The 14,014-nt window shown below is 39.9% G+C and overlaps 1 pseudogene; it reads left to right on the top strand.

The window, feature by feature from the left end:
- The first annotated feature begins 2,612 nt into the window (after nucleotides 1-2,612).
- LOC101435153 (small ribosomal subunit protein eS8 pseudogene) lies at nucleotides 2,613-6,216 on the top strand (annotated as a pseudogene).
- The last annotated feature ends 7,798 nt before the right edge of the window (nucleotides 6,217-14,014 follow it).

Here is a 14,014-nt window from a genome sequence, read left to right as displayed (position 1 = left end):
TCAATGGTCCACATCATAGCCCAGACTCTCTCACGTTCCATCCAGTGGGCCCTGGGGGGATCTATAATGTCCCGTAATTGTCCGTGAAGCACTATCCAGGACAACTCCACGTCCCGAAAACGCCTCCACTGGTTTTCTTTCTAATTGAAGAAGGTTCATTACTTGAGAGGGAATGGATGATTTAGGCTCAGTGTCAAGATTCTTATTTTATTTTTCTTTTTTTCATCTTTATAAAGTCTTGCAAGAAATCTTCTAATTTTGTGGAGAGAAGATTTGAATATGACAACTGATTTTTTTAATTGATTTTGTAAAAATATTACATTAAAGAAAATATGAGGTCCCATTCAACCCCATCACCCCCACCGCACCCCTCCCCCCCCCCCCCCCCCCCAGCAACACTCACTCCCATCATCATGACACATCCATTGCATTTGGTAAGTACATCTCTGGGCATCTCTGCACTTCATGGTCAATGGTCCACATCATGGCCCATACTCTCCCCCATTCCATCCAGTGGGCCCTGGGAGGATTTACAATGTCCGGTGATTGCCCCTGAAGCACCATCCAGGGCAACTCCAAGTCCCAAAGGCGCCTCCACATCTCATCTCTTCCTGCCATTCCCCATACCCATCAGCCACCATGTCCACTTTTCCCACTCCAATGCCACCTTTTCTCTGTGGACCTTGGATTGGTTGTGTCCGTTGCACCTCTATGTCAAGAGGAGGCTCAGATTCCACATGGTTACTGGATGCAATCCTCCTGCTTTCAGTTGTAGGCACTCTAGGCTCCATGGTGTGGTGGTTGTCCTTCTTCAACTCCATCTTAGCTTGAGTGAGGTGAGTCCAATAAATCAGATTGTAGGAGCTGGAGTCTGTTGAGGCTCAGGGCCTGGCTATCATATTGTCAGTAAAAAGATTCAATCCCCTAAATATATCTTAAACCCCAATACCAACAACTGATTTTGTTTTTTATACCTTTATTCTCATGATCAGGGTGACCATGGTATGTGTTTTCATAAAGTGTTTTCCAATGTATTTGGTATTTTTGGCCTTATGTCGTCCCCTTCCCCTTTCTCCCCCTCTTCCCCATCAAACATGTCCTGCTACCCAGGACTACAGGGCCATGAGATTGCACAATCTGAGGGCACAGTGTGGACACCATTCGTACTCTGTGAATTGTCGTCCTCACTGAATTATAACAGTGGCTCACAACAATGAATTTTTTGTTAGTGGCTGTCAATGATCAATATTAAAAACCTAGACTTGGTTAGCTCTGAATGACCAAATTTCCTCTCACAGAGTTAAGCATATATATTTTAAAGATAGAAAGGGAACATGCTTATTCATTGTTCTCATGTTCACTTATAAAAATACATACTCCCTACTTGCCTATTCTGTTTCATTGGACATAGACTGTTGTCACAGTCAGCTCATGAAGCTGTCAGCAGGTCCATGGAGACCAATTTATGATGTCCAAGTAAAGGCAAAGTAACATCCATGCAAATCCCATGAGTATTAACAAAACAAACAAAACTCATTTAAAATGACTTTTACAGTTGAGGTCCCCTCCCTGGACTCTTCCGCACTACTATATTTCCATTTCAAAGTCACATCTTTGTTAATGACATCATAGGGTCCTGAAATGAAATTAGTTGTATTTTGCTAAGTATTGAAAAGAGAAGACTCAGGTTAGAATTCAAATTCCCTTGGGCATATTAGAAAACCATGTACTACTTAAAAGCTTTTTTGATATCCATCAAATAGTTTGTGCATTAAAATGCTATATTATTGTTTGTGTATGTTCATGTATGAATGATATACTTCAATAGAATTTTATTTAAAAATGCTTTATTATTGCTTCAAGGTTTGAAATTTTTCCTTGAATTGGGGATATTGCATAGAAGAGAATTTAGCTAAAGGGAGGCGGTGGACTTGGCCCAGTGGTTAGGGCGTCCATCTACCACAGGCGAGGCCCGCAGTTCAAACCCCGGGCCTCTTTGACCCATGTGGAGCTGGCCCATGCACAGTGCTGATGCACGCAAGGAGTGTCCCCACGCAGGGGTGTCCCCTGCGTAGGGGAGCCCCACGCGCAAGGAGTGCGCCCCGTAAGGAGAGCCGCCCAGTGCAAAAGGAAGTGCAGCCTGCCCAGGAATGGTGCCGCACACACGGAGAGCTGACACAACAAGATGAGGCAACCAAAAGAAACACAGATTCCCGTGCCGCTGACAACAGAAGTGGACAAAGAAGATGCAGCAAATAGACACAGAGAACAGACAACCAGGGTGGGGGGGGGGGGGGGAGGAGAGAGAAATAAATAAATAAATCTTTTAAAAAAAAGAGAAAAGAATTTAGCTAAAGGTATATCACTAAAATATTTGCGGATAAATTAAAGAAGATTTGAATTTTTGCTTGTTCAATTTTTATTCATTGTCCCAAGTAGAACATTTATTAAGTATTTACCATATGCAAGACATTGACTACATGTTAAATAGGGTGAAAAGAATATTGCAAAGAAGGTACACCTATGACCCTCAAGAGTTTTATGGAGTTTATGAGTGAGGGAAGTTCAAACACACAATTCCGCTATGGCATGCTAAGTGCCATGTTGGGGGTATGCTTCATGAAATTGGGACCCCTGGGAAGGAAATCTTCACTCATGCCTGTGGGAATCTGGCGGTGAGTCTTGAAGAGGAGTATAAATTTGACATCAACGAGGAAGGGTGTAGTGGATAGTTGCTGGGTTCTCTAGGCACCTAGACCCTTTTAAACACTCTTGTAGTAATTGGGAAACTTATTTCCTCCTTGATATAGAAGCCAGAAAACTCACATCCCCACCTTCATTTGGAGTCAGGGTACTTGCCTGTGACCTAGATCCCAGATACCGTAGGAAACAGTGATATAGAAGTGAGCAATGGAGGAAGTAGGTATGCGGGATTTACCTTCTGGAGACTGAGTGGCAGAGGGAGCTGGTACTTCATGGGAGACAGACATAGAGCTGCTGGCATGGGTATAAGTTGTGTAGGTGTGGGGAAAGCTGTAGCATTGGATCCATGTGGAGGTGGCATAGGGTGGTTGGGTCTAGTTCTTGGATGCGTTGTAGAGAAGCTAGTCCCTGGCTCTCCTGGAGATTCTGTAAGTTTCCTAATACCATTTGGAATGTTGCATGAGATACTAATATCCTATAATAAATGGAGCATATACCATTTGCATTTGAGGACCTTGACTGATAGAAATGCAAAGATATTTATGGTCTGCATAAGGCAGAGGGAACAGTTTGTAAAGGCAAGAAGGTGTTAAAGAAGTAGATCAAGACTGGGGTACGACAGTGAGGTTTTGATAGAACCATTGATGGTGGGGCTAGAGTAGGGAGAAATCTAAGGAGATGAGATTAAGGAGGGTTAAAATCGTATTTGGGGGCAACTAGGATGTTGTTCTAAGTGATCTAGACTTTTTTCCAAAGGCACTGGGGAACTCTTGGAAGGTTTGAAGTAGAAAATTAACAGATATTTTGATGTCTGTAATTTCAAGAAAGATCCCAAAGATCCCTGGTGGCATTGGGAAGAGGAGACTTGAGTGAGGAGCTGCTTATGTTGGGAAGACCAGTTTGGAAGCTGATACCTTAGTCCAGTTGAAAGATATTGAGGACCCATGCAATAATCACAGTGAAGATGGGATGCAGGGGAGAGGCAGTTTTGTGAGTTGTTTAGGAGCGAGAATGGATGGGCTTTTATGACACTGGAAGTGATGAGAAGGGAAAGCAGATAACTCAGGTTTTCTAATTTAAGTTACAAGGTGGCTTGTAATGCAATTTATTGAGATGAGAAGTCAGTCTGGACTGAATGTGATTGTGGGAGCATAATTTGGTCTTAGACATTGAATTTTAAGTACTTGGAAAAGAGAGATAGCTAGAAATACATATCTCAGATTCTTTTGAGAGGTCAGTATTCCAGATAAAATTTTGAATCATTAGTAATTATGTGGTAGCCAGAGTTATGGATATGAGTGGGATAAACAAGGTAAAGTGTGTAGACAAAAAGAAACAAAGATCTGAGTAGGGAGCTAGAGAAATATTTTAAGGGGTCAGAGTTGTCTACTGTCTGTGTCCATTGTCTGTGTGTTCTTCTGTGACCACTTCTATCCTTATCATTGGCACCAGGAATCTGTGTTTCTTTTTGTTGTATCATCTTGCTGTGTCAGCTCTCTGTGTGTGCGGTGCCATTCTTGGGCAGGCTGCATTTTCTTTCACTCTGGGCGGCTCTCCTTAGGGGGCGCACTCCTTGCGCACATCAGCACTGCTCATGGGCCAGCTCCACATGGGTCAAGGAGGCCCGGGGTTTGAACCGGGAACCTCCCATGTGGTAGGCGGATGCCCTATCCATTTGGCCAAGTCCGCTTCCCTAGTATTATCTTTTTTTTTTTAAGATTTATTTATTTATTTCTCTCACCTTCCCTGCCCCGCCCCACCCCAGTTGTCTGTTCTCTGTGTCTATTTGCTGCGTGCTTTTCTTTGTCCACTTCTGTTGTTGTCAGCGGCACAGGAATCTGCGTTTCTTTTTGTTGTGTCATCTTGTTGTGTCAGCTCTCCGTGTGTGCGGCACCATTCCTGGGCAGGCTGCTCTTTCCTTCACACTGGGCGGCTCTCCTTATGGGGCGCACTCCTTGCACGTGGGGCTCCCCTATGCGGGGGACACCCCTGCGTGGCAGGGCACTCCTTGCGTGCATCAGCACTGCGCATGGGCCAGCTCCACACGGGTCAAGGAGGCCCGGGGTTTGAACCATGGACCTCCCATGTGGTAGACGGACGCCCTAACCACTGGGTCAAGTCTGCTTCCCCCTCGTATTATCTTTTAAGTAGTTTCTCTTCACCTTAATATTCCACCAAGTATACATTGGAGTGTCAACTATATTCACTGGGTACTGCCTAATTCATCATGTAAGCATTGCATTCAAGGTTTTAGAAGGAGGTACAATGTACATAAAATAAGTACAGTAGAGCAAGTGTTATACAAATGAGTTGGGTGTTCTGAAATTTGGAGTCTGTTTTAGCCTTTTGATAACAAAGAACTCTTTAATTTACCTCAAGTATTTTGTAGGGTTTATTGGAAGGATATCTAGAAACAACCCTAGGACCCAGGTTTGTTTCTCTCTCTCTCTCTGTCTCTCTCATACACACACACACCAGGTGGGATGAGAGAAGGGAAGAAGGAAGTAAAAATGGGGAATGAAGACAAGGACAAAGAGAAAAAGGGAAAGTTTTGAAAAACTTGACACAAAATAATGGAAGACATAATTATAGCTGAAAGGCTGCAAAAAGAGGTCACTAGGCAGTCTTTAAGATTTAAAAAAAATGATAATATCCAATTCTGGAGAGGTGAAAAGGGCATTTAGCATTGCTTGAGGCAGTGTAAATTAATATGGCTCTTTGGGTGAGAACCTAGTGTTTGGTAAGAGCCTTAAAATGTTTATATTAATATCTTTTGGCTCATTATTATATTTCTGGGAATACATTCTAAAAAATATTTCCAAATTCTGAAAGAAAAAACTAGGTACAACTCTTTCCAGCCAGCACAAGCCCCACCAGACCGGGGGCAAGAGAAAACCCTACCACAAGAAGCAGAAGCATGAGCTAGGATGCCCGGCTGCCAGCACAAGATCAGCCCCTGCTGCCTACACACAGTTTATGTTCGAGGAGACAACCAGAAGTACCACGCCCTGAGGCTGGATGTGGGACCTTCCCCTGGGGTTCTGAGGGCTGTACTCACAAAACAAGGATCATCGATGTTGTCTACAATGCATCCAGCAATGAGCTGGTCCTCACCAAGGCCCTGGTGAAGACGTGTACTGTGCTCACTGACGGCACACTGCACTGGCAGTGGTACCAATCCCACTATGCTCTGCCCCTGGGCTGCAAGAAGGCGCCAAGCTGATTCCTGAGGAGGAAGAGACTTTAACCAAAAAATGATCAAAGAAAATTCAGAAGACAGGTGATGAAAGGAAAAAGAATGCCAAGATCAGCAGTCTTCTGGAGGAGCAGTTCCAGCAGGGCAAGCTTCTTGCATGCATTGCTTCAAGGCCAGACCAGTGTGGCCAAGCAGATGGCTATGTGCTAGAGGGCAAGGAGCTGGAGTTCTAGCTGAGGAAAATCGAGGCCCAGAAAGGCAAATTATTCCTCCCTCCCATCCTAGCTCGTGTAATAAAGGTGTTTATTGTTCTTTAAGGAAAAAAAACTTTATGTACAAAAATGTCTTCCCAGTAATGTTCCTATTAGTGAAAAACAAGAGGGGGTGGTGGGAGGTGAAACCCAATATGATTAAGAAGGAACAAGTGGTCAAATAATTTTCATCATTAAGTAATTCCTGTCATGTGATGGAATATTAGGTAGCTATTGGAAATGATGATTTTGAAGACCATGTAATGTAGAAAATGCGTATATCAAATTGTTATAAAACAAACTACACAAAGGCTGTGTGATCACAATTATGTGTGCAAATGAAAAAAAAGTTCATTATAAATGTTGTTGGGAAACACACCAATATATTAATAGTGACTGTGTTTGAAGAGTAAGACTACAGTTTTTAAAAACACTTCTTAAAAGTTGTTAAAGTATTATTTGCACACAATAAAATTCATCTGTTTTAAGTGTACAGTACATTGAATTTCGGTTTTGTATACAATTGATGTTGCCTCCACTCTAAACGAGGGGTTTTCTGGTGCCCTTTCACAGTGGATCCCCTCTCCCCACCACCGGGACCCAGCAACCACCAATCTCATTTATGTCCCTAAAGTTTTGCCTTTTCTAGAATGTGATAGAAATGGAATCATACAGTATATGAAATTATAGTTAAGTTTTAATATATTTTTTACTTTTTAAAAACTTTTACCTTTGAAATCAATTTACAAAAAATTGCAATAATACAGAAAACTTTTTACCCTTTATTCAGATTCACCCATTGTTAACATCTTGCTATTGTTTTATCATTCTCTCTATATTATATCTGCATCCCCATGCTACATGTACACACACATATCATTTTTCTCAACCCTTTGACAGTTGGGTCAATATCATGTTCCTTTACCCCTAAATACTTCAGTGTTATTCCCTAAGACCAAGGATCATCATTGGTAGAGTCACCAATTTCAGGAAATATAACATCAATTTGATACTTTAGTTCATATTCCAATTTTGACTGTTTTGTCAATTGTCCCAGTGATTTCCTTATATAGAATATTTTTCCCTGTAGTCCATGATTTTATTTTATTTTTATTAGTGAATTTGGAAGTTTACAGAAAAATCATGCCAAAAGTACAGAGTTCCTATATAACCCCCTCACAGTTTAATTTTAATTTTTGAACATGTACAATATTAACATGCTTCCAAAAGAATAAAATTTTCAGTTTGTATTCAAAGAATTGTTACTCTCTTCCCTGTCAAGTTTTAATATATTTAAATTTTTTTCTTTAATGAGCACGTTAAAAAGTGGTGGAAACCTAAAATAAATGATTTCAACTATTTCTGTTTTCCCACTGAAGGCAAAGCAAGGAGGGCCTGTAGCTCTAGCATGAATTACCTTGATTGCTTAAGTGAAGACTTTCCAAAGATAGTTAAAGCAGAACTGACTTATCAGGGAGTTCATAAACTGTCCGTACTCATAGGCCATAAAGAGATGCATACCTACCTATTCTGGGGCATGTCTGACCCTCCTTCAAGGCTGAGATGGGCTAGAGGATAACTTGGTAGAGTTTGTTTCCAGCCAGATAAGAAGATAATGGGAGGAGAGGAGAAAGAGATTTGTCAGCAGAAAACTGAAGGAGGCACACTGATCACTTTGTATTTTGAATATGCAGTAGTATAAATTTAACATTATGGGGTAGTCTGTTTAGAGAAGGCAAAGCCTCTATGACCACCAAGATATATTTCTTTTTTCCTTTTAAATTTCTGCACATTAATCATTTATGGTAGGCCATATAATTATAAGGTAAATAATGCATGGTTACACACAAGATATGACAGTCATGAACTTGAAGAAGTAATTTTTAGTGAAAAATTAGCCTAAGTTACTATATATAGTTACGAGATCATCTGCATAAAGATCTATGCACTTTAAGTTAGTGTAAAGTCTAGGTGTAAAGTTTAATATTGAACGAAAAAGTCCATACACATATATTTATATGTATATGTGTGTGCACTGAGAACGTTAAATGCAAGGTTTCCCCCTTTTTTAAAAAAGGGAGGGATTTTAAATGCTTAACCTCTCAACAACTCCCAGTACCTTATTTTTTTTTTTTTTAATTTTTTTATTTTTTATTGACTTTGTAATAATATTACATTAAAAATATATATGTGAGGTCCCATTCAACCCCACCCCCCCACCCCCCTCTCCCCCCCCCCAACAACACTCGTTCCCATCATCATGACACATCCATTGGATTTGGTAAGTACATCTTTGGGCACCTCTGCACCTCATATACATTAGTACCTTATTTTTTAATAGAACATTTCTAGAAGGATTCCCCATGGTAACATAGGGAAGTCAATCCTATAAAGATACAAAGATACCCCTGGATGCTTTTTCCATGTATCTTTTTTTTTCAGATGGTTTTTTATTTTATTATTTTATTTTTTTAATTGAAGTATATCATTCATACATGAACACACATAAAAAATAAGTGTATAGTAAAGATTGTGAACTTACAAAATAACCATACATAACATCACACAGGGGTCTCATACATCAGTCATCCACCAACTCTTTGCATTGGTGTGAAACATTTGTTACAAACTATGCAAGAGCATTGTCAAAATATTACTAGCAACTATATTACTTATCTTACATTTGGTGTATTTTTCCCCCCACCAATACTATTTTTTTAATGTATTTTTGTTACAGATATTGTGAACTTGCAAAACAATCATACAGATGTGTAGATTTCCCATACAGCTCCACACCCTGGTAGAACATTTGTTACAGATTACGAGATAATATCATCAGACTATTACCACCAATCATGGTCCATAGCATACATTTGGCACACTTTTTCCATACACCTTTGTTATCAACACAGTATAGCTTGGCATTAATGCAATAATATTATAGTATTGCTGTTAGCTACAGTCTATAGGTCACATCATTTGTAGTTTTCCCATTTTTCTCCATATTCCCATCACCCTGCAATAGTGATGTACATCTTCTCTAGCTTACAGAAGGACTTTCTTGCATTTGTACCCTTAACCACAATTCTCAACTGCCTCTGGGTTCACTGTGTTATTCAGTCCCTAGATTATTCTTTAGCTTTCTTTCTATTGACATCTATTTCCCCAGACTACCTTTTTCAGTCACAATCCTATTTATAAACCAGTTGTTACTCACTATAATGTGTTAACTATCCATTCTATCCACTCCACACTTTTACAGTCAAGTTAATTAAAACTTCTATGTACATAAAAGCATCCATAGTTCTTCTCATCCCTCCTCTTATCTCCTTATAACCAATACTCCCGGTTTTAATTCCATGTGTTTACTATTTGTATTTAGTTCATATTAATGAGACCATGCAATATTTGTCCTTTTGTGTCTGGCTTACTTCACTTAGTGTAATGTCTTCAAGACTCATCCATATTACCACATATGTCCCAATTTCATTTCTTCTTATTGCAGCATAGTATTCTATCATATGTATATACCACATTTTGTTTATCCATTCATTGGTTGATGGACACTTGGGTTGTTTCCATCTTTTGGCAATTGTGAACAAGGCCAGTATGAACATTGGTGTGCAGATGTCTGTTCGTGTCATGGTTTTTAGTTCTTCTGGATATATTCCTAGTAGAGGAATTGCTGGATCATATGGAAGTTCTGTATTTAGCTTCCTGAGGAACCACCAAACTGTCTTCCACAGAGGCTGTACCATTTTACACTCCCACCAACCGTGAAGGAGTGTTCCTATTTCTCCACCTCTTCTCCAGCACTTATTGTTGCCTGTTTTTTTAATAATGGCCATTCTATGTGGTGTTAGATGATATCTCATTGTTTTAATTTGCTTTTCCCTAATAGCTAGTGATATGGAGCATTTTTTTCATGTGCTTTTTGGCCATTTGTATTTCCTCTTTGGAGAAATGTCTATTTAAATATTTTGCCCATTTTTAGATTGGATTGCTTGTTATGTTATTGTTGTTGAGTTGTATGATCTCTTTTTATAGAATGGAAATCAAACCCTTATTGGATAAGTGGTTTCCAAATATTTTCTCCCATTGACTCGGCTGCTTTTTCACCTTCTTGATGAAATCCTTTGAATCACAGAAATCTTTAAGTTTGAGGAGGTCCCATTTATCCATGTTTTCTTTCATTGCTCATGCCTTTGGTGTAAGGTTTAAGAATCTACCACCTACCACCAAGTCTTGAAGATGTTTCTGTACATTTTCTTCTAGGAGCTTTATTGTACTTCCTTTTATATATTTTTAGGTCTTTTATCCATTTTGAGTTAACTTTTGTATAAGGTGTGAGGTAGGGGTCTTCTTTCTTTCTTTTGGCTATGGATATCCATTCTCACAACACCATTTGTTGAATAAACTGTTCTGTTCCAACTGGGAGGACTTTACAGGCTTGTCAAAAATCACTTGGCTATAGATGTGAGGGTCTGTTTCTGAATCATCAATTTGGTTCTATTGGTCTGTGTGTCTATCTTTATGCCAATACCATGCTGTTTTTACCACTGTAGCTAGGTAATATGATTTAAAGTCTGGAAGTGAGAGTCCTCCAACTTCACTTTTCCTTGTTACCACTGTGGAATGGCCCAAGTTGTCAGTCTAGCTAAGAGTTTGTCGATTTTGTTAATCTTCTCAAAGAACCAAATTTTGGTTTTGTTAATTTTCTCTATTGTTTTTTTGTTCTCAATTTCATTTATTTCTGCTCTGATCTTTGTTATTTCATTCCTTCTGCTTGCTTTAGGATTAGTTTGCTGTTCTTTTTCTAGTTCTTCCAACTGTGTAATTAGGTCATTGATTTTAGCTCTTTCTTCTTTTTTAATGCGTATTGAGGGCTATAAATTTTCCTCTCAACACTGCCTTTGCAGCATCCCATAGGTTCTGATGTGTTGTACTCTCATTGTCATTTGTCTCAAGATATTTATTGATTTCTCTTGAAATTTCTTCTTTGACCCACTAATTATTTAAGAGTGTGTTGTTTAATCTCCATATATATGTGAATTTTCCCTTTACTTGCCACTTTGTTGATTTCCAGCTTTACTCCATTATGATCAGAAAAAGTGCTTTGTATAATTTCAGTTTTGTTGAACTTATTGAGATCTACTTTGTTTCCCAACATATGGGCTATCCTGGAGAAAGATCCATGGGCATTTGAAAAGACTGTATATCCTTCTGTTTTGGGGTGCAATGTTCTGTATATGTTTTTAGGTTTAGTCCATTTATCATATCAAATTCTCTGTTTCTTTATTGATCTTCTGCCCAGATGTTCTATCCAATGCTGAGAGTATTGTATTGAAGTCTCTAACTATTGTAGAGTTGTCTATTTCTCCCTTCAATTTTGCCAGTGTTTGCCTCATGTATCTTAGAGCATCCTTGTTAGGTGCATATATATTTATGATTGTTATTTCTTCTTGGTGAATCATCCCTTTTATTAATATGCAATGTCCTTCCTTGTCTCTAATAACAGTTTTGCTTTTAAAGTCTGTGTCACCTGATATAAGTATAAGCTACCCCAGCTTTTTTTTTTTTTTTGGTTGCTGCATGGGTGGAATATCTTTTTCCAACCTTTCACTTTCAATTTATTGGTATCCTTGGGTCTAAAGTGAGTCTCTTGCAGACAACATATAGATGGCTTATATTTTCTTATCCATTCTGCCAGTCTGTGTCTTTTGATTGGGGAGTTTAATCCATTAACATTCAATGTTATTACTGTGAAGACAGTTCTTATTTCATCCATTTTGATCTTTGCATTTTGTCGGTCATTTTATATTTGACACTTTTAGTTACTGTTACTGATACAGTTGTCATTTCTAGACTCTCTTCCAGGCCTCTCCCTCCTGTCTTTTCTTTTTAGGTTGTAACTCTCCCTTTAGTATTTCTTGCAAAGCTGGTCTTTTTGTTATAAACTCTTTCAATTTCTGTTTTTCTGTAAATATTCTACCCTCACCCTCGGTTTTAAAAGATAATTTTGCTGGGTATAAAATCCTTGGCTGGCAGTTTTTCTCCTGCAGTATCTTAAATATATCATACCACTGCCTTCATGCCTCCATGGTTTCTGATGAGAAATTGCCACTTAATCTTATTGGGTATCCCTTATATGTTATGCATTGCTTTTCTCTTGCTGCTCTCAGAATTCTCTCCTTGTCTCTGGCATTTGACATTCTGATTAGTACGTGTCTTGGAGTTGGTCTATTTGGAATTATTTGGATGGGAGAATGTTGTGCTTCTTGGACATGGATATCTGTGTCCTTCACTAGGGTTGGGAAATTTTCCACCATTATTTCTTCAAATATTCTTTCTGCCCCTTTTCCTTTCTCTTTTCATTCTGGGACACCCATGACACGTATGTTTGCATGCCTTTTGCTGTCATTTAGTTTCCTGAGGCCCTGTTCAATTTTTTCCATTCTTTTCTTCATCTGTTCTTTTGTTTGTTCATGTTTGGAGGCCATGTCTTCGAGTTCACCAGTCCTTTCTTCTGCTTCCTCAAATCTGCTTTTATATGCCTCCAGTGCATTTTTATTACATTTATTGCACCTTTCATTCCCATAAGGTCTGCTATTTTTCTATGTATGCTTTCAAATTCTTCTTTGTACTCATCCTATGTCTTCTCTTTTTTTAAGATTTATTTTTTATTTATTTCTCTCCCCTCCCCCCCTCAGTTGTCTGCTCTCTGTTTCCATTTGCTGTGTATTCTTCTGTGACCACTTCTATCCTTATCAGCAGCACCAGATCTGTGTTTCTTTTTGTTGCGTCATCTTGTTGTGTCTGCTCTCTGTGCCTGTGGCACCATTTCTGGGCAGGCTGCACTTTCTGTTGCACTGGGCAGCTCTCCTTATGGGGCACACTCCTTGTGTGTGGAACTCCCCTACATGGGGGACACCCCTGCGTGGTTGGGCACTCCTTGTGTGCATCAGCACTGCAGATGGGCCAGCTCCACAAGGGTCAAGGAGGCCCAGGGTTTGAACCACAGACCTCCCAGGTGGTAGGTGGACGCCCTATTCATTGGGCCAAGTCCGCTTCCCCCAATGTCTTCTTAATGTCCTTAATCTCTTTAGCCATCTCATTTAATTTATTAAGGAAATTTGTTTGAACATCTATAGTTAGTTTTCTCAACTCCTTTATGTCATCCACAGGCTTATCTTGTTCCTTTAATTGGGTCATCTCTTCCTTTTTCTTGGTATGCATTGTAATTTTTTGTTGGTGTTTCTCCATCTGGCTTGGTAGATGTATTTATTCTGGGTGCAGTTTCTCCCTTTAGTTTAGGGATTTCTTATCTTTTCTCCCTTGCTGATTGTGTAGTAGGAGCGAAAGATGTAGTTGGTGCTGTAAGCTATGGAGGCTGAAGCTCCCCATGTTGCCCCAGTAATTGATGAATTTTCTCCCACCTTCCTCCTTGTTATCCAGAGAGGTTGTTGAGACACCAAAACCCTCCTACCCTGTTGGAGATAGAGGTGGATTCATAGGCATCCAATAGTCCGGTCCATGCAGGCTGAAGGTGTGCTGTTGCCCAAAAAGGCTGTGGAAAGATCAGCCCCCCTCTTTCCTATTGGGGGGTGAGGGTGCATACACAAGTACCTACCTGACCAGGCTGTGTGGGCCAAAAGCACCTGCAGTTACCCAGAGAGGCTGGGCAGACACAGTCCATCTCTTGTCCTATTGGGGATGGAGAAAGAGCCACAGGTGCCCAACAATCAGACTTGTGCAGCCTAAAACTGTTGCCCTGAGAGGCTGAGGCAACACCAGGCCCCTCTTATCCTGTGGGGGGACAGAGGTGGAGAATCTGTGTGGGCTGAAAATTCCTGCCATTGCCTAG

This window comes from Dasypus novemcinctus, chromosome X, assembly GCF_030445035.2.
Source record: "Dasypus novemcinctus isolate mDasNov1 chromosome X, mDasNov1.1.hap2, whole genome shotgun sequence".
Classification (NCBI taxonomy): Eukaryota; Metazoa; Chordata; class Mammalia; order Cingulata; family Dasypodidae; genus Dasypus; species Dasypus novemcinctus.
Note: the sequence above shows the minus strand (reverse complement) of the source record. Positions and strands in the feature narration are given on the sequence as shown.